General features: G+C 39.2%; 1 pseudogene; it reads left to right on the forward strand.

The window, feature by feature from the left end:
• The first annotated feature begins 13779 nt into the window (after nucleotides 1-13779).
• Nucleotides 13780-15132, forward strand: LOC112323184 (tubulin-specific chaperone E pseudogene; annotated as a pseudogene).
• The last annotated feature ends 670 nt before the right edge of the window (nucleotides 15133-15802 follow it).

The raw sequence follows: 15802 nt of genomic DNA on the forward strand, positions 1-15802 counted from the left end.
TGCTTTGGACAATGGGGACACAATGCAGTGTGCAGATGTTTTATTGAGTTGTACACTTGAAACCTGTATGGTTTTGTGAACCAGTGTCACCTCAAAAAATTAAAAAATGACTTAACTAAATAAAAAAAGTTTACAGAAAAGGATATGCAAATGGTTTTTAAACACTAGTAAATATGCTCAACTCCACTCATAATAAAAGAAATGAAAAATAAAACTGTATATACCATTCTGATATACTATTCTTTACCTATAAATTTTTTAAATGTTTAAAAATAATATAAAACACTGTGTTCAAGTTTGGGAAATTCAGGCACATACATTACTGTGGAGATAAAAGTGACAGTCTTTATGAAGGGCACTTTGGTAATATATACCAAAATTACAAATACACAGATCCTTTGACTCTGCAATTTCTCTTCTGGAAACTTAAATAGTTACACACATATGCAAAATAATATGTATAGAAGATTTCTCACTGTAGCACTTTGTGGCTAGCAAAACACTGGAAATAGCCCTTGTGTCCATCAAGAATTACTGGCTATATGAATTACAAGAACCCCATAAAAAAGAATCTTAAGCAGCTTGTTACAGGGGAAAAATAGGGAAGCTTTCTATATACTACTATAAACTAATCTCCAAAGAATACTACTAAGGAAAAAAATACAATCCTGAACAATTTATGTGTTATTCCACCATTTTTGTCCTAATAAGTAAACTTTTATATTTATACATGTAAGTAAAATCTTTGGAAATACATACAGGAAACGAAAACAATAGCTTTGGTTGCCTTCAGGAAAAGGAATTGTATAGCTGAGGGACAAGGGGCAGGAGGGAGAATTTTAACTATATGCACTTTCTTATTGCATAAGAACCACATAAATATAGTATTTATTTACAAAAACATAAACACAGTTTGAGTTTTTTTAAATAACTACATATTCTTCTTCGAACAATGGAAGTACAGTGTGTGATGCAAAGATCTTGAGAGCAATTGCAGAAAACGTTTGAATTAGGGACCACCTTCCTTCACACAAGCCCAGGGGCACAAATTGACACGTCACTGAAAATACAATAAAAACTCATCCAGCCTCCAAGGAAGCTCTAACACGCTGGTGCCCCTTTCCATCTCTTTCCCTGTAATTCTTGTCTTTTCTAAGCCATATTCGGCTTCTGCCCTCTCCACTTACTTCCTGCCTCTCCATTTCTCATAAAGTGTGGCTGATGAAGTCCTGGGACTTCCTTCATTTACAATTGTCCCAATGTTACATCACATTACAGGTTCAAAATGCCCTGCCTCCCACTCCAAGTTCATCCTCATGGCCAGCAAAGCTACCCAACTTCCTAATGTGACCTTCCCTCTTCTTTATTTCCTTTTTCTTTACTTTCCTTTATGTCATTCCAGCATAATTCATTTTAACTTTTTCTTTTCTTGCCTATTTCCTTCCCTACTTGTAGAATATACATGTGATATAAATGAAAATGACAGTATTTTCAAGCACTCACTATACAGAAAGAACTTTACATACATTTAATTTAAACTTCATTATGCTATGAACTATTATGTCTGCTTGTTAAGGTTGAGGAGATGAGGCTTAGAGAGGCTAAGACACTTGACCAAAGTCACACAGCAGGAAAGTGATGGAGCAGTATTCTAACACAGATCTTCCAACATCAGATTCTGGGTTCTCAGCTGCTTTACTACACTGTTGAATTTAACAAGTTAAAATAGGGTTTTTTTCTTTTTTTGTTAAGTAGCTACTTTAGGGATTTTTCTATTCAACCTACGAAGGGGAAAAAAAGCTTCCTTCCCCCTCTTTTCTAAGGGTCTCTTTAATATTTGCTTCTTCCACGTAGTTGATGGAATGCTCTCAGGATTCCCCATGGATGATTAGAAACAAAAAGCAAATTACTTCTCGTTGGTGCTGCCCATATTCTCCTGAAGCTAATGTCTGACAACGTAAATCCAGGGGTCAATTCTCAACCTATTCTACTGCCCTCTCAGCCGAACTTGTCTTTTAATCACTCCTAGCTTTCATACACATTTTTTTGTGTCTCCCATGAGTAGACATTCTCTGTTTCCCTTCTACTACACATATGCTTTTCTTGGTATCCTTTGCTGCATCCTCCTCTCCATAACATCCATTGTTTGGAGCATCTAAAGGCTCAGTCCTCAGATCTTTTCTCTATCTATACTCACTTCCAGGAGGATTTCATTTACTCCCAAGGCTTTAAATAACAACCCATTAGCTGAGGCTTCCCAGTTTACAACTATAGCCCTTTCCTTTCCCCCAAACAACTTTTTCCAGGAATTGGGTGTTATTCCAAGTGTGATAAACAACCATGGTGACTGATGACGATTCCCTCAAAAGAATCCACAGAATATGCAATGCAATTACTTCACTTCCAAACATAAATTCTAAGCAGCATTTTAAACATCATAAAAATACTGTGTGGAATTTTAGTAATGCTCATTAGAATCCTTTCCGCATACTTTCTGTGACTCATTCTTCTTTCCCAAGACTGTATTTTCTCCCCAGGTTTCTCCACCCCTACCACTTCCCAAATTAAGCTTGATTTGTAATCGGTCTCCCACTGAGTTGTATGTTTATATTCTCAATTTTTCCAACTTTGCTCTTTGTCATTGTTAACAAGAATGCTAAATTTAAAGAAGCACTTATCTGCTTCATTTGTTATAGTCCTATCCTATGCTTTTTTTCAGTGATTCAATGGATAATTGCCAAGTTATAATTTTTTAATAATTACCAAAAATCATAAGATAGGAAGAACAGAAAAAATATAAAAGCATAATTATATTAAGGATAAAATAGGGGTGGGGTGGAGGGATGGGGAGAAAAGGCATACAACTGTAATTGAATAACAATAAAAAAATTTTTAAGCATAATTATATTAAGGATAAAATAATATTAGAGGTGTGACTTAATTCTATAAGCTATGAATGAAACCTGGTGAAGAATGAATGAAAAAGAAAAAAGGGTAATGAGAAAATTATTTAAAAAGAAGGTAAGAGCATCTGCCATTTGCCCTTTGAATTATTTGACCCTGCATTTTCCAGTTTTCATCTGGAAACGCTGTCCTTCTTCCTAAAGTACTCTAGTTTTTCTTGTGGTTAAGCCTACTGGCCACAAATGGCCTGTTTCAATGGTGAAAATATGTTTATTTCACCTTCATCCTATAAGATATTTCACTGGGTAGAGAATTCCTGCTTGACAGTCATTTCATCCCTACCACTCTGAAGTCATCATTTTATTTTCTTTCTTACAGCTTCTGTAACTTCAGTGGAGCGGCCGGCTGTAAATCTTATTGTTGCTGTTTTGCAGGTAATGTGTCTTTCATCTTGGGATGCTTTTAAGATTTTTCTTTTTGTCTTTGAGTTTTCAGCTGCTTCAATATGTTGTCCCTAGACATAATTTTTGTGTGATTCTTCTGCTAGGTGTTTACAGAGCTTCTTAAATCTATAATTACCTTCTCCAGTTTTGGAAGCTTCTTGGTTTTTTTAATATTGCTTCTTCCCTATTCCCTTTTCTCTTTGGGACTACCGATATTGTGTATGTTAGACATTTTTGTTTTGTTTTGTTTTCTATTAGTTTTTCTCTTTGTACTTCAGTTGAGTATTTTCTATAAACCTCTTTTCCAATTCACTCATCCTAATTTTTACATGTCCATTCTGCTGTTAAAACCACTTCACTAGTCTTAATATCAGATAATAGTTTTCTTCAGTTCTAGAATGTCCATTTGACTTTTTAAATAGGTTCCCATTATCTGATGAAAGTTTTTATTATGTTAATTATATTACAGTTGTCCTGATTTTTCCCCCTTTGCTCCCCTCCACCCAGTGCCCCCTACTACCTCAGGCAACGCCCCCCCAACCATTATTCATGTCAATGGGTCATGCGTTAACTTCTTTGGCTACTCCATTTCCTATACCGTACTTTACATCCCCAGGCTATTCTGTAACTGTATATCTGTACTTCTTACTACCCTCACCTCTTCACCCATTATTTCACTCCCCTCTTCTATCTGGCAACCATCAGGTAACTAACTTCTTTGCTTTTAAGCGTCTCTCTTTATCTTTAACCTTTGGCCTTTAAATAATAATGTGTCTTGCAATGAACCTCTTTGCATCCATCATAATTAGGACTCTCTGTGCTTCCTGGACTTGCATGTCTATTTCCCTCCCCAAATTAGGGAAGTTTCTTTTCACCATTTTTTCAGATAGATTTCCAACTTTTGGCTCTTTCTCTTCTCCTTCTAGCATAGCACCCCTATGAGGCAAATATTGGGCTTCTTAAAAGTTGTCCCAGATGCTGTTTATACTATCCTCATTGTTTTTGGATTCTGTTTTCTTCTTGTTCTACATGGTTATTTTTTGCTTCCTTATGTTCCAAATTGTTGATTTGATTCTCAGCTTCATCCATTCTACTGTCCTTCCCTGTAAATTGTTCTTACTTCAATTAGTATATCCTTTGTTTCTGACTGGATCTTTTTTATGATGTTAAAGTCCTCACTAAGTTCCTTGAGCATCCTTATAAGCACTGTTTTATAAGGATGGATTGGATAAATTGCTTACCTCCATTTTGTTTAGCTCTTTTTCTGGAGTTTTGATCTGTTCTTTCATTTGGGCCATGTTTCTTTGTCTCCTCATTTTGGCAGCCTCCCTGTATTTGTTTCTATGTATTAGGTAGAGTTGCTTTGAGTGTGGCCTAATTTAGTAGGTGTCCTGTAGGGTCCAGTGGCACAGCATCCCCTATCACCCAAGCTAGGTAGTTGAGTTGTGCCCTTTGTGTGGGCTGAGTACACCCTGCTCTTAGAGTTGAGATTTGATTATTGTTGGCAGGTCAGTTGGAGGGATTCTCCCAGTCCAGTAAGCTGCAAGGACTGGCTGTGACCACTGACTACCAAATGCCACCCTCCATGGAGGATCAGCTGTGCAGGGGCAGGGTGGTGGTGCTCCAGTGTGGCCTGTAGCTGTCCACTGGGTGCGCTGGCCCTGGTGTTTCCCAGGTGGTGCAGGCCAAGTTCAGCCCCCACAAGTGTTTAACCTGGGGCACCCTGCCTGAGCTGTAAAGTAATCTGAAAGGGCTGCTACTTGTGCTGGGCTTAGAGATTTCCAGGTGAAGCCAAGCTGTGACTCTAATCTAACTGCTGCTAGGGCTCAATGAAGCCAGCTGTTGCTTGTTTGATAGGATTTAGGAATGAAGACCAGCCATTTATATGGAAAAGCAGCTTAGGTGAGCCTGTAATTTGGGTGGGGTAGAGCCTCTATGGATCTCCAAGGTGGGTCACACAGTGTTAGCCAAGTTGATGGAGTCTCAGATATGGCATCAGCCTATTGTCTCTGTGGGGGGAGGACTCAGTAGAGGGGCAATGGCCTCTGCTCACTATGATGCCAGACACTTCAGTCTCTCCCTGTATACCACTGGTGCCCTTCAAGTTGCCACTCTGGTGCTGGAGCTCAGAGGGAGCATGTCTGAGTAGGTGAGTCCATGTGTGGGATATTTAAAAGGAACTGCATAGGAGTCCACCAGCCACCTCCACCAACTCAATCCCCATTGGTTTTCACAGCCAGAAGTTGTGGGGACTTATCTTCCTGGCACTGGAATCCTGGGCTGGGTGTGGGGCCTGGTGTGGGTCTGGAAATCCTTGCTCCTGAGATATAACTCCCGAATTTTTAGCCATGTGGGTGTGGGGCCAGCCTATTCTGTGTCGGTGCCCCTTCTACCAGTTTGGATGGATATGGTTTCTTCAATTCCATAGTTGTCAGACTTCCATTCAACTTGATTTCGTAGTTGTCAGGCTTCCATTCAACTCAGTTTCTGATGTTCCTGAGTGAAGGCTGTTCTATATTTTAGTTGTAATTTTGATGTGGTTGTGCAAAGAGGTAAGCCATGTCTGCCTACACAGCCATCTTGACCAGAAGCCATCTGTTTTCTTTTACTCTTTTCATATAGCTACTGGAGATGTAAAATTACACAAGGCTCACATTATTCTTCCATCAAGTTATGCTGCTCTAGTCTGAGGACCCTCTGAGGGCACAAGAATTTCTTCTGTATCCGTAGCTCAGCTCACAGCCTGACAGAGGAGGATCAATGTGTATTCACTGGATTAATTCAAGACTGACTCTGTTAAGTCATGCCCATCACTCCCACACCATGGCAACAAATACAGAATTCCTATGAACACTGATACAGAGCTTTCTGGTCCTGGTGAAATTTTCCATGTTTCCATCTGTGTGTGTGTGTGTGTATAAAATCTTTAACACCATTTTAATGTTCTTGTCTATTAACTCCAATAGTTTTATCATGTGGTCTGCTTCTGCTGTTTTTTTGTCTGTTATTGTTGATTGTATGTCACATCTTGTATGTAAAAACTGGAGGCTGGCCCTGCACAGTGTGGCTCAGTGGATTGAGTGACAGCCTGTGAACCACAGGGTCGCCGGTTCAATCCCCAGTCAGGGCACATGCCTGGGTTGCAGGCCAGGTCCCCGGTGGTGGGGAATGCGTGAGAGACAACTACACATTGATGTTTCTCTTCCTCTCTTTCTCCCTCCCTCTTCTCTCTCTAAAAATAAATAAAACCTTTTTTAAAATGTGGAAGCTAATTATGATGATTCCACTAGAGAGTATGTCCCTTTTCTTCTCTTAGAGAGACTGGGTGAGGAGCTGAGCACCAAAATCCGGCAGGAATTGAAGTGGGTTGGGGTTGGGCCACAGTTTTAGCAAGAATCTATGGACCTTTTGTTGGCCCCTGTTCCTTGCATGGGGCCTTCCCATGCTTCTGTTGGAGAGCCTGGCTGGTGTAATTTCCTTAACCCTGAAAGACTGCAGGAAATCTAGCTCTATCCTGCAGGGGAGTTCAAACTAGCTCTCCAGGTTCCTGGCCACACAAAGCTGCAAAATCTGCAAAGGCCTTAAAAGGGGGAACAGCCTTGTGCCTAAAGCAGGCCCCATTCTCTAGAGGCTTCTTGTTTCTTAGGAGCATAAACCCGTGGGAGGTTTCATTTGCCCTTTATAAACTTTTGGCCACACTCCCCAGGATCCTGTGAATTCTAAGAATTTAGCATATATCTTCAGGAAAAATAAAACAACTCTGAGTTTGAAGCCCCTCAAGTTTCCAGTTTGTCATACTAGCCATATGTTGGTTTGAGCTTTTCAGATTTATTTTTCCTTCACAAGGACCCTCAGCATGAGCTAAGTCCAATCCTCAACCCATGTCCGGAATCAACAAAGGCCCCTCATGCCAAAAACAGCTGTCAATTATCAGCTTACCTTGGAACAACTTTACCGTCTCTATAATTTTAGTTCAACTAGGACTTGTTTCTTCCAAACTCTATGGTGCCTTTTAAAATATCATTTTTTGCAATTTGTCCAATTTTTCCCAGTTGTTGCAGTAGGACTATCAACCATCCACAACCAACTACATACTATCCAAAGTAGTAGTTTCATGTTTTATTTTTGAAATTAAGAAAATTACTATGTCAAGGATTCTACCTTCATTTCATAGTGTTTTCTACTTGTCGAAGGTCTTACACATCCACTGTCTCAATTAAAGCTGGTATTAAAACTATGGCGTAGGTAAACTAGGGCACCTGACTCAGCAGTGACTCTCTAAAAGCCTGCCACGTCAATGTGACTGTCCGTGTGAAAGGCCACGAAGGCTTTGTCAAGTTCTTCTGAGACCTAGCTTGTCTACACTCTCTCTAATTTAAGGAAATAAAAATAAATGGTAGTGTATTCACCAGGCTAAACAACAGTCTTCAACAACTGAATTGCACTTGCTAGTCTTCATTTACAAGACTATATAAATGTAGACAGATTCAAGATGCAATTTAACATTATTAGTGAGTCACTATCTCAGATCTTCATAAAGGTGTCTTTGCAACATTTATGAAACAATTTTCTCAGACATCATTTTACACTAATGGGAGAAAACACAAAAACAAAATTAACATTCCAAATTTTTCTAAATATATATATATATATATATATATATATATATATATATATATATATATATAAAACAGTAGAATCGTGCCCTATATGAACCTCCTGGCACATTAATTGTATAAATTATGCTGGTATATAAACTCACCTCTAGAAAACTACATTGGCTTCTCAATATGATGAACTGGAAAAGATATGTTTATTTTTACCATCTCTCTGGATGGCTCCACCAAGCTGGCCTTTCAAAAACATGTTTGTGCAACATCTTTAAGCCTCTTCCTCTAGAGAGCTATAGCAGTTCTACAAAGCTCCTCTCACTGTGACAGTCATTGCTGTCCAGCTGAGCTGGTCTTTAAGGAAGGTGGTCAGCAGAACTTATGTTGTATCCTCTGAAGGACATCCAGAAAGTCCCTATACCCAAAACTTCTCCCCTAGCATGAATTCAATTTTTTGAAAATCAGAGGGGAGAGAAGAGTGGGTCTTATTCATGAACTGGCCAGGCCCCGAAGACACACTGTTAATATCAAGAATAATTAAATAGCATGAGTTCAAAGAAAAGTAGGAAATGATGGCCATGCCTAGCCAAACAAATTGCTGTGCACAGTTATGGTTGGTGAGGCATTTTCATTTTCAATACACAGGAGCTACTTGAGGGTAAAGAAGCAAAATCATGTTTTAAAATGCCAACATTGGAGATGCCTCCTCCTCTACCATGCCGTGACTGGATTATGTATGTATTTGTCTCACAATATTTGGGGATGCTTGGTTTGGTGTTTACTTCGGGTTGAACATACAATAAAAGGACTAAAAAATTTATTAGTGTTTTTAAGTATACCCAACTTTGGAGAGAATGCTGTATTCTGAATTAGTTCTCATGTGAAAAACCATAAGGAGATCCAATGACAGTGCCTGGTCTTAATCTTTGAATACTTCCTTAATGATGACTGGATTTGACTTATTACCTTCCTACTTGCTTATTTATTTTATTTCCCAGCCTCCCAGTTGGGTTGGATGACCACATAGCACTTTTTCTGTCCCTTTCAATTATGTAACTGACTATGTGGATTTCAAGTGAAATAGTTACTGGTGACTAACTGGTGATTAACCCAAACTTAAAACTATGAAATGTGAACCAAATTTGAAAACATAAGCAACAGTACCTAAAAGAAAAAAGGCATGGTCCACTCTGCTGAGTTTTAGAAAAACACACTGCACAATTCAATATGGAGCCATCTACTGAATCTTTTCACATATTCTTTCCCACAGAACAAGATGAAAAGATATGCTCTCCCACAATTCGCAAATCCCTTTATCTACCAAGAAAAGGTAATGTGAAATGAGCAAGACAAGAGAATACAGCAAAGTAAAAAAACAATTTCTCAGAGGCTCTGCCATTAGTCTGGACATGATTGTTAGCAGTTCTAAGACTAATTTCCTCACCTGTACAATAAGGATGATAATAAACCTGCCACATACTTGTTTTGAAGATAAAAGGAGATAGACCAGGTCAAATGCCTGGTACCTAAAAGAGGGCTCTTTTACCTAAAGAGTAGAGCTATTTTCAATGGGGAAAAATAAAGAGAAAATGATACTTATAAAGACTATAATAACAAAGGGAAAAGCAGAAAAAAAATTAAATACAAAAACTACATTTGCATGAAGTGGGGTTTGGGAGCAAAGCCTGAGGAAGTGCAACACCTGCATGTCTCTTTGAGTGAAGAACTGGAGTCTGTAGCCTAGCCAAGTGGACACATCCAATTGACCATCACAGTCACTCAACATTCCCTTCTTTATTTTCTCCTACTTCCTAGTTTACTTAAAGCCACCAGGATCTCAGCTCACTTCAGACCCCACTAAAAACAGCACCCTCAGGAAATACTATCCTTGCTGCACCCATCTTCTTTCTCAGCTTAACACAACACTGGATGGATTGAAAAGTTACACCAAGATGAACCATCATCAACTCAAAACACAGAGTCATTATTACTGAGGTTTGAAAGTTAGTGAATGCCTTAAATTAAGACAGTATTCTTATTCTGGGTAGGCTGTTGCTTTAATCCTGGTCAAAACCAAGAGAGAAAGGCATTGGAAAAGTCAACAAAAAGCAAAATCCACTTCCTTTTAACCAGAACATCAAATATCAGGAGGCAAAAGGTGGAAACACACATTATGGGCTCCAAATGTTTTGTGATAGTTGTCCTTTATTGAACTTTACTTTTATTAGGCAATCTCTTAATTTTTTTAGGCTATGGTCCCTTACTTATTTACATAGCTGGCATTACTCATGCTGTATGTATCCAATCCCCAGTTCTTCCTCAATTGGGGCAATTTTGCCTCCCAGGGGACTGTAGGCACTGTCTAGAGATATTTATTTGTTGGTTAACACAATTCAGGGATGGGGTGCTATTGGGATATGCAGGGTGGAGGCCAGGGTGCTGATAAACATTCTACAGTGTACAAGACAGGACCATACAACAAAGAGTTATCCAGTCCAAAATGTCCATAGTGCCAAGGTTAAGGACCCTAGTCTAGACCATATTAGTGAGAATTCTGCCACAGACTCCAATCAAGATCCTTAAAAACAAGGTCTATGAAGAAAAAAAGCTTGTTAAATCTTCTTAGTTTCCAGACTTTGTTGAAATTACTCTTTAATATTATGTAACAATTTTTAGCGATTTTGGAAGAGTAAGATGAAGAAAATATGACTATTTTCTAAATAGCTGAATGTTATTGATTATAAACTGCTAAAATTTTAAATATAACCATATGTATGTCTACAACATTATTATTAGTTTATCATAAGACATAATTTATGGTATTAATTATTAGAAATAATATATTTCAGGTGATATATTCAATTTTCACTTCTTCCTTAACTGAACTTATATTAAATATCATTTGCTCCTTTCAAATTCTATTCCATCTCAAAAGTGGAGTCAGAGGAAGTTTTCTAAATTATAACCGTAGCATCCTCACGCCCAATGAATCTGATTTACAATTAACGCAACCTATATCTTCCACCTAACAATCCAATATATGTGTCAATGAGAAAAAAAGAAAGTTTTAGGAGGTCTCAGGGAATCACCTGGGTGGGTGTGAACAGTGACAGCTAGGTTGGTGAAGAATCAGATATGCCAGCACAGTGGGGAAAGGGCTCAGTAAAGGAACAATGGTCTCTGCCAGCACTTTTGTCTTGGAGAAAGCTGTTCCCACTAGCTCTCACCCCGATGCCAGACAACTCAGTTCCTCCCCATATATCTCTGATGCCTTTCAAGCTGCTGTGCTAGCCCTGGAGCTCAGAAGGAGTGAGTTGAGATAGGTGAGGAGTAGAATGGGATAATCCAGAGAGCAGCAAGCATGATAGAATCCAGTACAGCAGGCACACAATAGGAAGGTTCTTTATTTGTACAAATAAAGAATGCTTGGAGTAGACTTTCTTAATTGTAATTAAGAACCTCTATGTGGAGACTACCGGCCAAGATGGAGGCATAGGTAGATGCACTGTGCCTCCTCACACAACCAAAAGAAGGACAACAACAATTTAAAAACAAAAACAACCAGAACTGACAGAAAATTGAACTGTATGGAAGTCCAACAACCAAGGAGTGAAAGAAGACACATTCAAAGAAGACCAATAGGAGGGGTGGAGACGTGCACCTGGGTGGAGAGGACTCACAGCAAAACAGTGGCTGGCGTACCCAGGTAGGCAGTGGAGCTGGGCAGTCTAGGCTGTAGCTGCAGCTGCCCGGCAAGGAGCAGCTGGAGTACCCTGTGGTCCCAAATTCACGTGCAGATAAACCAGGAGGAACAAAGGGGGAGCAAAACAGACCACGCAACCTCAGGGCTCCAGCTTGGGGAAATAAAGCCTCAAACCACTGACTGAAAACCCCTTGGGGGTTGAGGCGGCAGAAGGAGAAACTCTCAGCCTCACAGGACAGTTTGTTGGAGAGACCCACAGGGTCCCAGAACGTACACAAACCCACCCATATGGGAATCAGCATCAGGAGGGCCCACTTTGTTTGTGGGTAGCGGGGGAAGTGACTGAAAACCGGCAGAGAGCAGAGCAAGCAGCATTGTTCCCTCTCGGACTCCCTCCCCACATACAGCACAGGGCCCTGGGGAATACCTAAGGCTCTGCCCCTTTACCTAACAGGTGCGCGAAGACCAAAAAAAAAAAATAAATAAAAAAGCCCAAAGGAAAGAACAGATCAAAGCTCCAGAAAAAATACAACTAAGCAGCGAAGAGATAGCCAACCTATCAGATGCACAGTTCAAAACACTGGTAATTAGGATGCTCACAGAATTGGTTGAATTTGGTCACAAATGAGATGAAAAAATGAAGGCTATGCTAAGAGAAACAAAATAAAATGTACAGGGAACCAATAGCAATGGGAAGGAAACCGGGACTCAAATCAATGGTGTGGACCAGAAGGAAGAAACAAACATCCAACCAGAAAAGAATGAAGAAATAAGAATTCAAAAACATGAAGAGAGGCTTAGGAACCTCCAGGACATCTTTAAATGTCCCAACATCTGAATTATAGGAATACCAGAAGGAGAAGAGGAAGAACAAAAAATTGAAAACTTATTTGAACAAATAATGAAGGAGAACTTCCCCAGTCTGGCAAAGGAAATAGACTTCCAGGAAGTCCAGGAAGCTCAGAGAGTCCCAAAGAAGCTGGACCCAAGGAGGAACACACCAAGGCACATCAGAATTACATTACCCAAGATTAAAGATAAGGAGAGAATCTAAGAAGCAGCAAGAGAAAAGGACACAGTTACCTACAAAGGAGTTGCCATAAGACTGTCAGCTGATTTCTCAAAAGAGACCTTATAGGCAAGAAGGAGCTGGAAAGAAGGATTCCAAGTCATGAAAGTCAAGGACCTATATCCAAGATTGCTCTATCCAGAAAAGCTTTCATTTAGAATGGAAGAGCAGATAAAGTGCTTCTCAGATAAGGTCAAGTTCAAGGAGTTCATCATCACCAAGCCCTTATTACATGAAATGTTAAAGGGATTTATCTAAGAAAAAGAAGATAAAAAATATGAACAGTAAAATGACAGAAAATTCACAGTTAATAACAACCACACGTAAAACAAAAACAAACGCAAACTAAGCAAACAACTAGAACAGGAACAGAATAACAGAAATGGAGATCACATGGAGGGTTATCAACAGGGGAGTGGGAGGGGGAGAGACGGGGAAAAGATACAGAGAATAAGTAGCATAAATGGTAAGTAGAAAATAGACAGGGGGAGGATAATAGTATAGGAAATGTAGAAGCCAAAGAACTTATATGTATGACCCATGGACATGAACTAAAGCGGGGGGAATGTGGGCGGCGGGGGGGGGGGTGTTGTACAGGAAGGAGGAGAGTGAAGGGGGGGAAATGGGACAACTGTAACAGCATAATCAATAAAATATAATTTAAAAAAAATAACCTCTATGTGTTAGAAGACGGACCAGAGGAAGACGGAAAAGAGCAAATTGTTAAAATAGGGAATAAAACCAGTGGAAACTATTGGTTTTCGGTCTGTTATAAAATGGCAAAATCAGCTGAACAAGTTCCAAGAAACTTTTTTGAGGAACTGTGCAATATATTGTGCTGGTCACAGCCTGGCCAGGTGGCTCAGTTGGTTGGGGTGTTGTTCCATACACCAAAAGGTTGTGGGTTTGATCCCCAGTAGGGGCACATACCTAGATTGCAGGTTTGATCTCCAGTCAGGGAGTTATGAGAGGCAACCAACCTATTGATGTCTCTCTCACATCAATGTTTCTATCTCACATCGATGTTGTGCTCTCTTTCTCTCTTCCCCCTTCTTCTCTGTCTAAATTCAATAAACATCTCCTCGGGTGAGGATTGTGCTAGTGATAATGGAGGCATTGCCAAAGTGTCCTGATACTAGAAATTTAATTTGTCAAAAAACCTGCTGTGAGCATGGGATGAAGTTACAGATATTGATGATCAGCTCAGACACCTAAAAGTCCTTAATCTCAGTGAAAATAAACTGAAATTTCCCCTGGCCCACCATCTCCAAACAGAACATGTTCTACACTGAAGGTTTTAGTTCTTAGCTGAACAAGAATAACATGGGCCAAAGTGCTCTGGCGTGCTGCTGGGTGGCCAATGCTCCAGGAGTCTAACAATCTTTCCATTTTAGAAAGGCCGGCTGACATTCTACAGATGGTCAAGTTATTAGACTGTTCCTCTAATCAATTAATTGATGAAAATCAGCTGTTTCTAACAACTCACTGCCCAGATTAGAACTAATCCTTTCCGACATGGCAATTTCTTCTCTACGTGTCCCAGATGCTGGCATTTAGTGCAAAATATCAATGGTTTCTTCCTTGCAATACTTTTTAGTCAATGACAATCAGATATTGCAATGGTCATTTATCAACGAGCTGAGTAAGTTAGAGTCTGCACGCTTTGTTCTGCCTGCAATCCCCTGACTGAGGAAAGAAAAGCAGAGACTACCTGCCAGTTAATTATCACCAAGATTGGTCAGCTGGAAGCCCTGAACAAAATGTAAGATTCTTCCCAAGGAGAGGCATGGAGCTGAGCTGGATTACCAGAAAGTATTTGGAAATGAATGGAAAAAGGCAGGTGGGCACCCGGACCCAGACAAAAACAGGCCAAATGGGGAGTTCCTGGCAGCCCATCCCAGACACCAGTTACTCTGCCTCAAATATGGTGCACCTGAGATGGGGAATGCAAAACACAACCATTTTTGCTCAAAAAACAGCTACTAACACTGAAGATAAAATATCCTAATCATCTTGATCAAAAAGTCCTAAAGAAACAACTGCCAGATCTTGATCAAAAAGTCCTAAAGAAACAACTGCCAGACTGCATGACAATTCAAGGTGAAAACACTGCTGTCACATCTTCTCAAAGTTCCTATGTCAGGTCTTCTGTTATCCTAGGAAAGTCACAAAATGCCAGGCAAAGACACTGAACTAGAAAATGACCAAGTCATTAGTTTTATTCTGTGGAAACTAGAGATTGTCTACTAGTGCAATGGTGACAGCCAACTAATAAAACTCAGAGATTAGACTGTTTATCGTGACTGGGGTTCACTGGAAATAAGTGATTTATTGAAACAATTCCACTCTCAAAAAAAAAGAGGTTTTATAATTTGCCCTAGGTATGGAAAAGGCTGTACTTTTCATTGCAAAGAGACCATTTCTAGGCTTGTATATAATAGCAATAACAAAGGCTTTGTTCCTACTGAAAATAATTTTTTGAAAATACACTAAAAATCATGTTTTACAATGCTCATTGTATTATACAGGGTTCTCCAGAGATGCAGAATCAATAATATACATATTATATTATTTAATATATAGTATATATAAGATAATATGTGTTATATATATACTATATATTATTATAACATAATTATATATTAGATTTAATATATATCAAATGTAGTATGTAATGTATGTACAATAACATTATATAGAAATACATGTTATACACATATACTATATATTAAGTACACATTTAATGTATAATATACATATTATATATTATACAATATATAAATATATATATATGCACAGAGAGATTTAGTGTATATAACATCTCTCTTGAAGGTATCCAGCCATGTAATATGAAAAACAGAGACATATATCAAAGATACAGGAAACACTGTGCATAAGACAATGACACCTCAGTCCTTCTCAAAGTAGGCATCTTGGGACCTCACACAGTTCTCCCAATCGACATCAGCTGCCCCATCACATTTCCTGAATCTCATTGACTATCTGAAATCTCTTCCCTTTCAAAGGTGATTTCAGTTTTGGGAAAAGCCAGGAGTCACCGGGTGCCAAATCT

Source organism: Desmodus rotundus, chromosome 3 (assembly GCF_022682495.2).
Source record: "Desmodus rotundus isolate HL8 chromosome 3, HLdesRot8A.1, whole genome shotgun sequence".
Taxonomy (NCBI): domain Eukaryota; kingdom Metazoa; phylum Chordata; class Mammalia; order Chiroptera; family Phyllostomidae; genus Desmodus; species Desmodus rotundus.